Source organism: Arachis ipaensis, chromosome B9, assembly GCF_059453495.1.
Source record: "Arachis ipaensis isolate K30076 ecotype BB chromosome B9, ASM5945349v1, whole genome shotgun sequence".
NCBI classification, from domain to species: Eukaryota; Viridiplantae; Streptophyta; class Magnoliopsida; order Fabales; family Fabaceae; genus Arachis; species Arachis ipaensis.
The window spans coordinates 131803225-131818881 of NC_142444.1; positions in this window are offsets into that span (position 1 = coordinate 131803225).

The following is a 15657-nucleotide window of genomic DNA, read 5'->3' on the forward strand; positions in this document are numbered from 1 at the left end:
GTATTTGTGTCTGTTTTTATTCTTCTACCTTACTGAGCTTTTTAGTTTTAAAAAGATAATAAAAAAATAAAAAATAGGTTTAAATAAAAAATTATAGCAAATGATATTGAGAGGGGTCTTAATGCCCTTTTAGCGATTATTTACGTTAACCATTCATTACTGAAATTGTATTTTGTTTTCAAATCCATCCATGAATCCTTTCAACTCGATCTTTCAAGTTGCTTTGCTCTTTCATTCTCTAATTCATAGAATTCGATTTTCTAAAACCCCTTAATATTCTACTTTTTGAACCTTTCTTATTTGTTCTTGTCTACTAGCTGCCAAAAACAGTTTCAAGCCAGGCCGGTGATTTAATTTTTTTGTCTAATAATTGGCAACAAAATAATTAACAATTTAATTTAAAAAAATAATAATCTATACTTATTATAATGAGGATTATTTTTTATAAATATTTTTCTGTTCTTTCTTTTCTTTTCAATTTTATTTTGTTATTTATTTTGTGTTCTTTTATTTTTATAAAAAATGTCATATATATAATTTTAAATTAATCAACAAAAATATGCTGTAATATAACTTTAAATTAAGAAAAAAATATAGCACACACTATAACTACTACAAATTTCTAACCAGAATTATGCATAACTTACACGAATGTATACGAGTTAGTCCTCTGAAAAGACTAAAGTTATTTATCATCTCAAGTAATTTTATTATTATGTAAAAAATCGTTGCATTGTTTTGAAATTACTAATTGTTGAACTTAACTGGATGCATCTATCTTGGGTCAGATAAATATCATTATTGATTGTTAATGAACCAACAGTAAAAAATGTGTGCTATTATTCCACATTGATATAGTTGACCTAGTTACTCGATCAAAGTCAAAAGCGTGGCACCAAAGTCACTTTGCCCGATTAATTTTTATTATTATTTTAACAGAAAATTTTAGAACCACCATATTTTAATAATTTTAATTAATAATTAATCAATATAAATACTGAATTACTTTTAACAAATAAATTATATTAATTTATGTATAAAAATTTTGATAAATATAAATATATACTATATTAATTTCTGTGTATAAATTCTAATAAATATAAATATAAATAAAAAATAAAAATTAGTATTACTGACCAAATAAATTGTGTAAATATAATTTTGTGCGTAAATTTTTGTAAATATAAATAAAAATTATTATTGACCAAATATTAGACTAAAATAATAATATTTATTAATAACATAACATTATTAATTTACATTTTTTTTCATATAACATTATTGATTTACATTTTTTTTCATATTATTATTAATTATTATGCATTTCTTTTTTTCATCATCATCATCATTTGTTTTCTTTACAATATGTGTTAGATGCGTTGGAAATTCAATTATTATATAGTTATTAGGCCGATAGAAAAGTACATTCATACACACAACTTTTCAAAAAATAAGGTATGAAATGCAAGGAGCTGAGAATTAACTAGATATCACAAATGTGAATGGGAAGCACTCCACAAATTAAACACCATATATAGTAACCAAATTCTTAATTCTTAATTTGCGTAAAATAAACATGGCGGTGGGAATTAAGTGCCATAGAATTGTTGCAACAGAGCACGTGTTTGCTCCATAGCCATATAGCCATCATCACATGCTCCACCATGCAATGCAACTAACACACCATGTGTTTGCATATTGCATCCATGCATGCACCATGGATGATGCCCCATCATCACTTAGCTTGCATATCCCCCTGATTTTCTTCTCCCTTGTTTGCTTGCTTGCGTGTCAAGATAATAATCTTATATATTATTGATTATTACATTTTCCCTCCATTGTTTCTGATAATAAGTAATAATATTGGTCCAACTGCTATGCTATTCCTACGAAGATATATTTTTTTTTACTGTCTATAGTATTTTTTCATAAGTTAAAGATTAATTTGTTACAAATTTAAATTTTATTTAAAAATTTATCATTGACCAATAAATTATTATATACACAATATAAAATTTAAATCTTTAATATTTACTAATCAAATCTTTATCACTTAAACAACACACTAGATCACTATCTTAATATAACACTTCACACAAAATTCTAAAAAATCAAAACACTAAACATGCATGACCACATTTTAATTAGCCTGCACAAAAGGAGGACGTATATGTGTGTCAGTGTGTGTCTACGCTGCCCTAGTGCACGTCTTATCATCACTTAAAATTGTGTCCCCTTAATTAATTTTGCTAGCCTTTTAATTAATGTGGTCGAGATAGTGTTAGCTAGTTTATTAATAAACGTTGAGTTAAATGTATATTAATGAAAAAAATTTACGTAAAAAGATAACAAAATTCAATTTATAAATTTTATTATTAAAAAAATGTTAAAGTTTTTTTACTAATAATAATTTTAGCATGTGTTCTAACAAAATCCTATTAGTATCATAGGTTAGCACTTCAAATTTAGGTCAGCAGGCTAATAATAGATTGAGAGTAAGAAATAAATTGGGGTGGACCCAACCTAACTTATCATTAATTAAATTATTAAAGCACGAGGGATTAATAACGTCCACATTTCATAATGCTAACTCGTGCAAATTTTTAGGCCACCCATATATGTAACTTGAATTTAATAAGTAAAAACTGCAACCTTTCTAACAGTACACAAATGAATCTTATTATCTTTTCCCCTCAAAGTTCATTTTATCTAAGTTTAACTAGTCATGTATATATATCACGTCAAGTTAAATGAAAAGAAATGATACTCGTATACGTGACTATAATTATATTATTAGTTATTTTATATTTTAATTTATATATATACGGTAGTCTTATTTTTATATATATTAAAATTAAAATGAATAAATCAAAATTATTATCAGTTTGAGTTTATTAAAAATGACCAGAAACGTTTTTCATTTAATTGGATCTTTTAGGATTTAATGGATATTCTAATATTTGTCTTATAATCCTAACAAAAATACAATAGAAATATAGAAGGATGCTAGGAAGATAATAATTTAAAAAAAAAATTACCAAAAGTATTTGTGAAATTTACGAATATTGACAAAATATTCATAAATTAAGGAAAAGATAAAGTATATTTTTTATTTTTGAAATTTGACAAATTTTAAAATATTTCTAAGTTTTATTTTATTTTAATTTTGTTCCAAAAATTTTCGATTTGAATCAAATATATCTCTGATGGCTAATTTTTCAAAAAATTTAAGGCCGATTCAACAACAATTTCATAAGAACAACTCTCAACACAAGCAAATCAAGTATAATTTTCATGCATTATTGTTAGATTGGTCTTAAATTTTTTGAAAATTTAGCCGTCGAAGGTATATTTGATGCAAATCGAAAACTTTTGGGACAAAATTGAAACAAAATAAAATTTAGGGATATTTTTGAAATTTTTACCAAACTTTAGGGACAAAAAATATACTATTACCCTTAAGGAAATTAACATTCTGCCAATGAAAGATGGGTCCATACAACAAAAGTATCAAAACCCTAATTTTTTGTTGATTTTTTAATAAAATTTCCAAACTACTCCATCCTCAACCTCAACTCACTTTTTTAACCTTTCATAACCCAACTTACACCTTTAAAATCCTTGCCATGGAATCCAAAACTACTCCTACAACAGACCAGACCGAAACCATTGGTAGTGGTAGTGGTGGAGGATCAGACCTCAAGTAGTTCAGTCATAAATTTACAACCCATACTGAAACCAAATTAATCAAACACCAAAAAATTCTCAAAACATAAAGATTTTTAAATCCATTCATCAAATTTCAATTCACTTTAGCAAAATCAGAAGCAGAAACAGTCATCAACCATCAAAACTAACAAATCCATTCATCCAATTTGAAATTTACTTCAGCAAAAATTAGAAGCAAAAGTAACCATCAACCGAATCTTCTATAAATCAATCTCAACCTTCATAAAAAATAGAAGCAGATTTAAAAAAATTAGAACAGCATCTTTTTAGTAGTAACTAAATTAATTTCTTGAAAAGAAGAAAAATAAAATAAAAATATTTTTTTAAAAAAGAAAGACATTTTTCTTTGCAGGCTGTAACATCGTCGGTGGCAGAAATCCTTTCTTCTCTGATTTCTCTTTCCTGAACCCTCTTTCTGCATGCAGCAGCATCACTACCCCTCTCTCTTCTCAGGCGTGCGACGATGGCGTTCTCCTCGACTAGGACAGGCGCACCACGGCAACGTTCTCTTCAGATTGGGCCAAAGGCGCGCGACGAAGGTGTTGTAGTCACCTTGAGAGTGAGAGGGAGAAGCAGTAAGAGGGGAGAAAATTGGCGGTGATGGAGTAGGTGGGTGGTGGACGGCGGTGAAAAAGTAGGAGGAGAGTTCTGTGACTCTGTGAGAGTTTTTGAGAAAGGGAGGAGTAAGGCGAGAGGAAGAAGTAAGAAGAGAGGGAGTGACAGTAGAATGTGATTAGGGTGGGGTAGTTTGGGAATTTCATTAAAAAAACAACAAAATATTAAGGTTTTGATACTTTTGTTGTACGGAACCCATCTTTCATGAATACAATGTTAATTTCCTTAGTTTATGGGTACTTTTGTCAATACTCATAAACCTCATGAATATTTTTAGTAATTTTTTCTAATTTAAAATAATATTTTTTAACTTAATAACTATAATTTTATGTGTATAATATTTATAATTATATATTTATTATATTTAATATTATACATTTATTTTAACCATAATTAATAAATAGAAACCAAGTAAAAAAAATCAAGTTATTAACTATGGTCCCTGAATATTTTTGTACTCTTATATTCTCTATGGAGTAATAATTTCTTAATTTATTAAGTGATATTGTCCATGAAATTTTAAAAATTAAAAGCGAAAAAAGGAAATAAAAATAAAAAATAGATAAATAGTATAAATTAAGAAAGATCATTTTAATATGACTATATATGTTACCGTAATAATTATGATGATTATGGTACTTCAAAAAATATTGCTAATTAATTAAAGTAACACTTTTTTATTGTTAAGCAATGTTTTTTAAAAATATTGCTAAAAAAAATATTACAAAAATGCAAAAAAAAAAACTTTAATTTTAACAATCATACTAGAATCTACTAATTAAGAATTAGATTTACTCCATGGAGTAAACGATAATTTATCCATGGAGTTGTCTCCTCTCTTTTTTTTTTTTTTTTTTTTTTTTTCAAAAATCCTCTTGGTCTTTTCATATATATATATATATATATATATAGGTCTGAACGAGCAGATTTTTGTTTTCGTCATGAACGAGCAATGTTTATTGATTTGGTCATTGAAGCTAGTGGGTTAGGGCCCACTTCAGTTGGTCATGAGGGCTATTGCTTTAGCAATTTATATCTGTAGAACTTAAACAAATGAGCCCAACCTAATAGAATCATTGAGAAACCCACTATACACACCAAGGTTATCAGAATCGGATCCATGAGTGAATCGGATAATGAACTAGTTTAACGATGCATCTGTGGTTAGATCGTGATTAAATCGATTTGATAAAGTATATAAAAAAATTATTTAAATATATCTATATAAAATTAAAATATATTTTAAATATTATATTAAAAAATTTTTTATTAATATTTTAAAGTTTTTAATATTTGATTTAATAAAAAATATTCTCAAATTAATGAAATTTGGTCTAAACTTCTTTTGATTTTATGGTTGGCTTTATCCCAAAACTAGAAGCACCACACTGTTGAAAACATTTTTTTAAAAGGATTAACTACTAATTCGGTATCTAAAAGATTAAGTTGTTGATAAAAAGGTGTAACATCCTTACTATCAGAATGTCACGTTTTTTGTTGCGCCACTTTGATAGTGAGATTGTTACGACGACTTCCATATATATTTAATAATAAAATATGAGCCTTTAACTCGAAACCGTATCGCTTTTTTTTTTAAAACCCGGAAATACTTTTCATCGTCCTTGTTGGTTCTCAATACATGATTTTTAAGAATTGTCGTAAGAGGATATTTAAAAGAAAACTGTTATTCGATAGCAGTAATTATCACTCGTCTTATGAATCTTTTTGACAACTAACTGTTAATCATCCAAAAACCTAAAAATTTTCGAAAACTATTAGTTAATTACCCAAAATTCAGATTCATATTTTGAATTTATAAAAACTCTAATTAAACACAATATCTCATAACCTTTCACTACATGTACCAAAGGAGCAATTTCATCAAACTTACTACTGATTCATCCAATCATAGCCTCCGCCCCAAACATAACCAAAACACGGCCTCCGGCCCAAAACAGTATGACATTACAGCCTTCGCCCCAGCACAAAATCAAATCACACTCCAACCACCATAATCTGAACCATTAGTCACAATCACAAGTAATGCAGTTCAAACACAATCAAGAGTAATTACATCAAGTATAGCAATTAGCAGTTAAGCAAAATTATTCACATAGGCAAACCAAGTACAATATGCACACATAAACAATGTCACATAGATTCAAATGATGCATGCCTGTCCTATGGCCGATGAGCTCATCTGTCGGTTATACAGCCAAACCTGACATGTCCGGAGCAAGTGAAATCACTCCACTGCATCTACCCAAAAAGGTATATCTGGCAAACAAAATCACTTTGCTGCAACAAGTAGAATCACTCCACTGCAAGTAATGGCAAACAGAATCACTCCGCTTCGGCAAGTGGAATCACTCCACTGTAATTCATAAGCAAGTATAATCACTCTACTGCAGCAAGTGGAATCACTCCACTGCAAGTAAATCATTTTCAAAATCATTCTCATCATAGCTCAATCATAATCAATCGCTCATCACCACTTAACATCATAATCACTCCCATCATATCCTAATCAAATTCATTCATCCTGATCTCTCAATATCATTTTCCTTTAAAACCAAAACCAATTTAGTTTTATAACGTTTTTCGAAACCTTCAAAACAACGTCACTCTTAATCCATTCTCATAAAACTCATATTTACTCAATCAAAATCTCCTAAACCAACTTCAAAATCATTTTTCAGTTTAAATCTCTTTCAAAAGACTCAAGAAAATCATTTATTTTAAATTCACTAAATACTTTTCAAAACATAACCTTTTCATAAAAAGAAATCAAATGAAACTCTTTCTCAAGTTTACTAACTTTCTAAAGACTAAAAAATCATCTCTCTTTATTAATTAAATTCAAATATTGTAAATTCACCAAACTCTTCAAAAGGTAATCCTTTATTTCAAATTCAAAACATAACTCTTTTCATATTGAATCGAACTCAAAACATAAGTCCTTTCTTAAATAATTCAAACTCGAAACATAATCCTTTACTTGGTAAATTGAATTCAAAATAGTATAATTTTTTTCTTAACTAAATAAAACTCAAAACATAATCATTTCCTTAATAGTTCAAAATCAACTAACATAATTCTTAAATCCAAGACTTTCTAATCAATCATTTCAAACGAAATTTTTAATTTTTATAGAAATTTCGGCAGAATCTCTAAAATTCGGACTTTGCCACCCTTCAAGGGTCCCAACAACCAAACCAAACATCTCTCAATCATTCAAATCATTTCCAATAAATTATTATCTCAACAACTCCAACTCAACTCAAGAAAATCAATAAAAACCCAGAATTCGAACAACCAATCCAATAATTCACAATAATTCAACCTCAATTATCAATACGCATTCAAACGCTCAATAATCAATATATCAAAATTCAGAAACCAATTTAATCAATAAATAAATCAATCATTTATCCAAAACAACTTAGTTCAATCCATAAAACTCATGTAATCATCAAAAGTATATTATTTGTATCAATATCAATTTATAACAATTCTTGAGAATAAAATAAGTTTAAGGAAAGCGCTCCTACCTCAATCGAAACTCAACTACGCGACAAAACTCTTTTTCTCTCGGCCCGAAACAGTGATGGTCGCAACCACAGCTCTATAATGCTCTCGCGACAACAACCACAACTCCAAACACAACATGCAACAACCGAAATTCGATCCTATGTTACCAAAATCTCAGAATCTATAACCAAATATAACAAAATACTTATACGCTAGCGATGAAGGTTTCAGAACAGAGATACCTACTGTAACAAAGGAAAACGCAAAAACGGAGCAGCCATAACTCCCGTGGCGGTTCCGGTGATGATGAAAAACCTCAGCGATAACTACAACAACAACACAATGACCACAATATCCTTAGACATTGAAATGATGGAAACCGGAACAAGAACACCCTTACCAACGGTGTTTTTCGGCGACCACAGAGCTCCGGCAACGAGGACAGAAGCTCCGGTAGCGATTTCCAATGGCCAGCACGGCGGCGGTTCGCAACGGTGACACGGCACTAGCGGCAAGACATTACCGTCGTCCTCCGTGCATCACTCCCCTGGTTCTCTCTCCCTCGGACGCGTCTTCTTCCTCAGCAGCGGCAAAACCAATGGTGGCGACAATGGCGAGGCGGGCTGGACGATGGCAGTAGCGCGGCTCTCAAATTAGGGTTAGGGTTAGGGTTTTAATTTGGAAAAAAGGAGTAAGGGTAGGTTGGTAATTTCAAATAAAAATAGGAATAATATAATAATTGAAAACTAATTTTAATCCAACAATTATTATATATAAGAATACTATTTCTTCTTCAATTTACAAATTATTTCAAATAAATACTCTAATCCAAGAATTCGAGATAATATAATTAATTTTTTTATTCATAAAAATAAAAGTTTTAAACTCCAAAACCTAATTATTTAAATCAAATCATATAAAATTCTTATTATTTGACAATTACTAAATTTTATAATTTAAATATAGAAATTATCTAATAATTATAAAATTAGATAAAAATTTTAATTTAATTATCAAAACTTGATTTAATTAGCTTTATTAAAATAATTTCTAAAATTAAAATTTTTAATGAAGAAATAAATTGAAATTGACTCATAATAATTTTTTTCAAAAGTTCTAGGTCTTACATTCTACCCACCTTATAAAAATTTTTGTCCTTGAAAATTGATACAAAACGAAAGAGATTTTATATCACTTCACTTTCGAACACATTTAAGGAAAAGCAAAAAGTTCTTAGCATATATACATACAATTTCAAATACCATAATTTTCATATGGAATAAAGATATAATGGTATAAGTGTGATGTGAAACAGAAGTTACAAGACAGGCTTGATGCAAAAGATTACAAAACAGACTGGCGTTAAAACAACATGATTAATGTTTGCACATTGATTGTGTACTAAAAATATAAATCTTTTTTGTACATAAATAATTTTTATAATGACCTAAAAACATGGTAAAAAAAGAGTCAAGTTCCTCCTAAAGGTATTGGGTAAAAGGATAGAACCCAAGAGAGCACCTTGAGGAGTTGAATTTCTCTTAAGTGGAAACTATATTGGTGGAAGTGGATTGGTTGGATTTGGAGTGTAAAGGTGTCATCTAGTTAAAAGAAAACCAAACTAGATGTCCCTTCACTAATGTCACGTGTCATGAGCTTTAGTTTAACTTGTGGAAATCAACTTCTTATCTTTTCAGTTAAAAAGACTTGAGGTGACACAAATACCTAAAGATATTTGGGATAAAAGGAGTAAACCAAATATCAGACTAGAAAACCATTGGACAATAAGATTTTCTCTTGATAATGGTTTTACACTATAAAAAGGACCTCAAGCCACCTCTGTAAGCAAGCTTTTATCTTTACCTTCTTTTTCACGGCTGAAGCAGAGAAGTTAAGAAACCCATCTTTTTCTCTCCCCAAAATTCCTCTCATTGTCCTTCATTTCATTCATTACCTTCACGAGTAAAAACTGGCATTTGGCTGTTCCACGAGAACACTCAACAACCATTAACCAACCCATGTCCACTTTAAACAAAGCTTATTCATCCTCTTGTGACATTAGTGGAGGTCTCAACACTTGTTCTCCACCTCTATTCCTCATTATTAGTTCCTGTATTGCTTATTCGTCATTAATAGAAGTGTTTTCCTCACAAGTAAACTCACCCAAATTACCTGGCGACTCCACTGGGGAGGAACACTTCGACGTGATGACTAAATCTAGCAATATTCATCCTGGGCAGAATCGACCACCTAAGTGACGTTCAATAACCCCTCAGAACCTCAACCTCAGCTTGGGATCACCTTAAGATGAGGACAGACACAACCAAAAAGAAGAACACATGGAGCAGCAGAATCTGGGTGCGGGAGGAGAAGGAGCTCATGTCTACGCGAATTTCTTGACACCCCATGCTGGAGTTACCGCTGGCATGCACACTCATGTAACCATCCCTGCTCATGTGTACAACTATATGATAGACAACCAAATAAATATGCAAGCTTTGATCACAGAAATGATGGCTAGGGATCAAACGAGGTATAGAACTCCCTCACCGCCTCCATTCGCGAATCAGGAGAATATGGAGGAAGACGAGAACACTCCGGTCACTCGTAGAGAGTTGGCGCATATTCTAAAAGGCAAGGGAGAAGCAAGTGAACCTACTTGGGAGATAAGTCCACCATTCGGGCATCATATTTTGGCAAAACCCTATCCTAAGGGGTACCAACCGCCAACCTTTCGTAAATTTGATGTTGCCGGAAGTGCCAAAGAACACATCCTGTCATTCCTGGATGACCTTGGAGTGTTCAGGAACCACCAGGAGCTCAAGATCAAGGAGTTCTCAAAATCATTGACAGGAAGGGCGTTCACGTGGTATTGCAAGTTAAAAGCCAATAGCATCAACACTTGGGAGCAATTAGTGACGGAATTCTGCAATAAGTTCCTAGAAGAGGAACCCTCTATATACATCATGGACCTGGGGAGAGTGAAACAGAGACAAGGAGAAGGATTGGTAGCATTCATCAAGAGATACAGAGATCAAGCTTTACTTTGTATAGACACTCTCCCAGAGCCACAATTGGTGTACGGGTATATTAGAAATGTGGAAGATAGATCCCAAATTTATCTTTCTATGAGCAACATAAACACTTTCTCTGAGCTCTTAAAGAGAGCATCTGACATTGCCGAGGCAATGAAGCACAATGGAAGGAGATCTAAAGAAGTTTCTCCTCTAGAGGTGTGTGCCGCTGATGGCAGGGCCAGAAGGAGTTCCTATTCTAGGGGTGCTAAGAGAAACAGTCCTCCACCCCCGCTACCTCTCTCCAGAGCTCAGGCCATGGTTATCGTAAATGGATGGTTTGAGGTTGGAACATTAAACCCCAGAACAGATAAAGAGCCACCAACACCTAAAGACTTGAGAAATCCAAGATATTGCATGGTGCACCGAAATAGGAGCCATGGGTTGACTGATTGTTATGTGGTGAGGACGATGTTTCATAGGCAAGTGAAGGAAGGGAAGATACTCCTAAATGGAGAACAAAACCAAGAAGGTGTAAAAAGCACTCCTTTTCCTCAACATGATGTTGGAATGATAGGCGTTGAAGGAGAGGTAATGCTGAAACAGATCGTAGATGAAGCAGAAGAGATGGTCATCGTGGAGGAGTCCTTGGATGAAGACACGTTGACAAGAGGTCTTTTGAAGTCTCGAGGTTGTAGAATCATGTTCAACCAACTTGGCTTGGAACCCCACATTCAGAAAGAGGTGGCTAGAGCTCTAATAGGAATCATTCAGAAGCATGAAAAAAGTTTTGGGGGCGTCAACGCTCTGCTCACATGATTAGCAAAGGCCCATGCAAATGCCCTCGTGATTCGGGATCCTGAATCATTCAATGGGAGTTCTACCATAATAAACCATTGTACGTGGAAGCAATGGTAGAAGGCATGAAGGTCAGAAGGGCCTTGGTGGATGCTGGATCGGGGGTAAATATCATACCCACCCATATATTTCTAGAAATGGAAGATTCTGCTGATCAGATAAGGCCTACTCAAGTAGGGCTCAATGCTTTTAATGGAGTGGGTGTGAAATCTAGAGGGTGTGTTAATGCTGTCTTGGAAGTTGGCGCCATAAAGACCAATAATAAGTTTCATGTGGTGGATGGAAGCTCTAGCTACCACATCCTACTGGGACGTCCATGGATTCATTTATATCAGTGCGTTCCTTCAAGTTGGCATTAATGCATAAAGTCTAGCTGGAGAGGGAAGGATATTAGCATCTCAGCCACTGTAACACCCTTTGATGCAGGAGAAGCACATTTAGTGGATGCGAGTTTTTATGAAGAGCTTGCGTTGCCAGTGGTCAACAAAATAAGGCCTGTGCGGGAATGTACCATCGGAACACCCAGACAAAAGGTAGTACAAAAGAACACCCTGATGGAGGAAGCACCAAAAGAAAACACCAAAAAACAAGCAATAGCAATCGAAGACCTAGGGCTTCGTAAGGAAATTCTCCCAGGTGGAGGATATAGGTGGTGTATCCTATAGGAACTCGGGGGTCCAGTGGAGGAAAATTACCAGAACTCTCCTGGCCCCGACATCCTAAGTATACAAGAGAAAGAACATCTGCAAAGCAACATAGGAAATGCCGCTCTCCAATTCCAAGATGAAGCAAAGCAGAAGGAGGAAGAATTGGAAGAGATCGATTTAGGGACTGAAGAACACCCGGCCTTTGTTCGTGTGCAAAGCTCTAGGGGAGAAGGAGAAAATGGATTTGATAGTGCTATTAACAGAGTTCAGAGATGTGTTCGCTTAGAACTATGATGAAATGCCGGGGTTAGACCCAAACCTGGTAACCCACAATTTAGCTGTGAGGAAAGGAGCAACTCCTGTCAAGCAAGCTCCTAGAAAATTCTCCAACGAAATAGAAGCTCAAGAAAAGAAAGAAATCGAAAAGTTACTCGCAGCCAAATTTGTCAAACTAATACAACACCCCTCTTGGTTAGCCAACATAATACCAGTGAAAAAGAAGAATGGACAGATCCGGTGCTGTGTGGATTTTAGAGATCTAAACAAAGCTTGCCCTAAGGATGATTTTCCTCTGCCAGATGTTGATAGAATGGTAGATGCTACAGCCGGATTTGAAAGGTTCTCCTTCATGAATGGATTTAACAGGTACAACCAAATTAGAATTGCTTCGGGAGATGAAGAAAAGACAGCATTTCGAACACCCGTAGATAATTTTTACTATACTGTCATGCCTTTTGGCCTAAAGAATGCTGGAGAAACCTATCAAAGAGCCATGACTGCTAAATTCTACGACATAATGCATGACTTTGTGGAAGACTCTGTAGACGATTTGGTTGTCAAGTCAACATCCGGGAAGCAACACACAGAACACCTCAGAGCTGTGTTCACTAGATGCAGAAAGTATAGACTCAAGATGAACCCCATAAAATGTGCCTTTGGGGTGTCATCTGGAAAGTTCTTGGGATTCAGAGTCCACAAAGGAGGCATTTTAGCTGACAAGGATAAGATTAAAGCTGTCCAAGACATGGAACCTCCGAAAGACATCAAGGGACTTCAGAAGTTCATAGGCAAGCTGGGGTACATTCGAAGGTTCGTACTAGCATTAGGGGAGCTCTTAGGACCCCTAAGACCTTTGTTGAAAGAGAAGAACACCTTTAAGTGGGAACAACACCACCAGGTTATAATGGACAAGATCAAGGATGTTCTCACATCCACTCACACCATGACTTCCCCTCAACCTGTTGCACCATTGAAGGTATACTTAGCGGTAGGAGAAGAAGCAGTTAGTGGGTTAATTACACAAGAAGGTAAAGGCAAAGAGAAACCCATTGCTTATGTTAGCAGAGCCATGAAAGGGCCAGAACAAAGATACTCCTCACCAGAGAAACATTGTCTCGCTCTGGTGTACATCTCACAAAGATACCGACACTACTTTCAAGCACACCAGGTAGAAGTCGTATAAAAAAATGAAGGTCTCAGATTTTTAATCGAAAAGCCAATGTTGACTGGAAGAATGAGTCGTTGGGTACTCCTAATAAGCAAATATGATGTGAAATTGGTGACACCTACCACCATTAAGAGCCAAGCTTTGGCTGATCTCTTGTCAATATGTCCTGAAAAAGCAACGAGTGAAGAGTTGCCAGATCAGATTCCAGGAACAATAGAGGCTGTTCATGCTTGTAATGACGAGGAAACATGGACCCTCATGTTTGATGGAACTCCCTCGAACCCTCAAGGAGGGGCAGGAGTCGTCCTTACAGACTCCCATGGAAGAAATATGTCCTTCATGTTTCGATTGGATTTCTCTTGCACCAACAATGAGGCAGAATATGAAACGCTAATGCTCGGTCTAAAGATAGCTCAAGAAGTTGGTATCAAGAAACTCCATGTCAAAGGAGACTCCAACCTAATAATACAACAGATCCTAGAAGGGTACGGCACGAAGGAAAGAAGTCTGGCCTTATGTAGAGAACAAGTGTGGCGCATGATGAAGGTATTTGATAAGATCTCATTTGAGCATGTACCCCGAACAGAAAACAAGCATGCGGATGCTTTAGCAACATTGGGGAGTAGAGTTACTATTCAAAATGGACAACATGCTTTAGAACATCGGGTAGCTGAAAGTTCTGCCAGAGAAGAAAGGATGTCCGTGGGAGGAAAACCAATGATTGGTGAACGCCTATACATGAACAGCTCAGAACGCTCAACATAACCAAAGAAACAAGAGGATTTTGCCTCCTCAATGGGCAAATGTTCAAAAAAAGTAATGATGGACTCCTCATGAAATGTGTAGGAGAAGAGGAAGGGAAAGAAAAAGCAGAACAACTGCATGGAGCCACTTGCGGAGAAGAGGGCCCCGGTTTGTACCGAAGGCTCCAGAGATGGGGTGTTTATTGGCCGAAAATGAAGTCTCATTGTGATGAATTACAAGCTTCCTGCCAGGCTTGTCAAGAAATAAAAGAAAGTACGCAGATATGTAATGTTCACAATTGGCAACAACCTATCATAGAGTACCTCGATGCTGGAGTTTTACCTTCAGAAAAAATAGAAGCTGAGAGATTGAAGAAGAAATCAGAACGCTACTTCTTGCAGAAAGGTGAGTTGTTCAAAAAGATTTTTATCGGGGAGATGCTAAAATGCATTCGAGATGAAGAAAAAGATAAAGTCTTGGAAGAAGTCCACCAAGGAGTATGTGGAAGACACCAAGGAGGAAGGTCGTTGTGGTATGAACTAATTCGGATTGGCTATTATTGGCCAAAAATGAAGGAAGATGCAATCAATTGGGCCAAGAGGTGTCCGCAATGCCAAAAGCACGCAAACTTGATACATGCGCCAAGCGTGCAGAAGAATAGCCTCAAAACACCATACCCATTTCATACATGGGTGGTAGATTTTGTGGGACCGATCAACCCCCATCAATGGGAAAGAAATGGATTCTAGTTGCAACAGAAAGTTTCACCAAGTGGGCGGAGGCTGTGGCCGTCAGGGAAGCAAATGCTGAAGCAGTAGTGAGATTCATCAAAGAAAATATAATATGTAGGTTCGGGCTGCCAAGTGTTCTAGTGTCCGACAATGGAACCCACTTTGTTAACCAAAGAGTGTGGGGTGTTCTTGAATAGTACCAAATCAAACATCACAAGTCTTCCCCCTACTACCCACAAGGAAATGGCCAGGCAGAGGCTACTAACAAGAGCCTTTTGAAAATACTCACAAAGATCGTGACTGATGCCCATAAAGATTGGAGTGAATACCTACCACTTGCT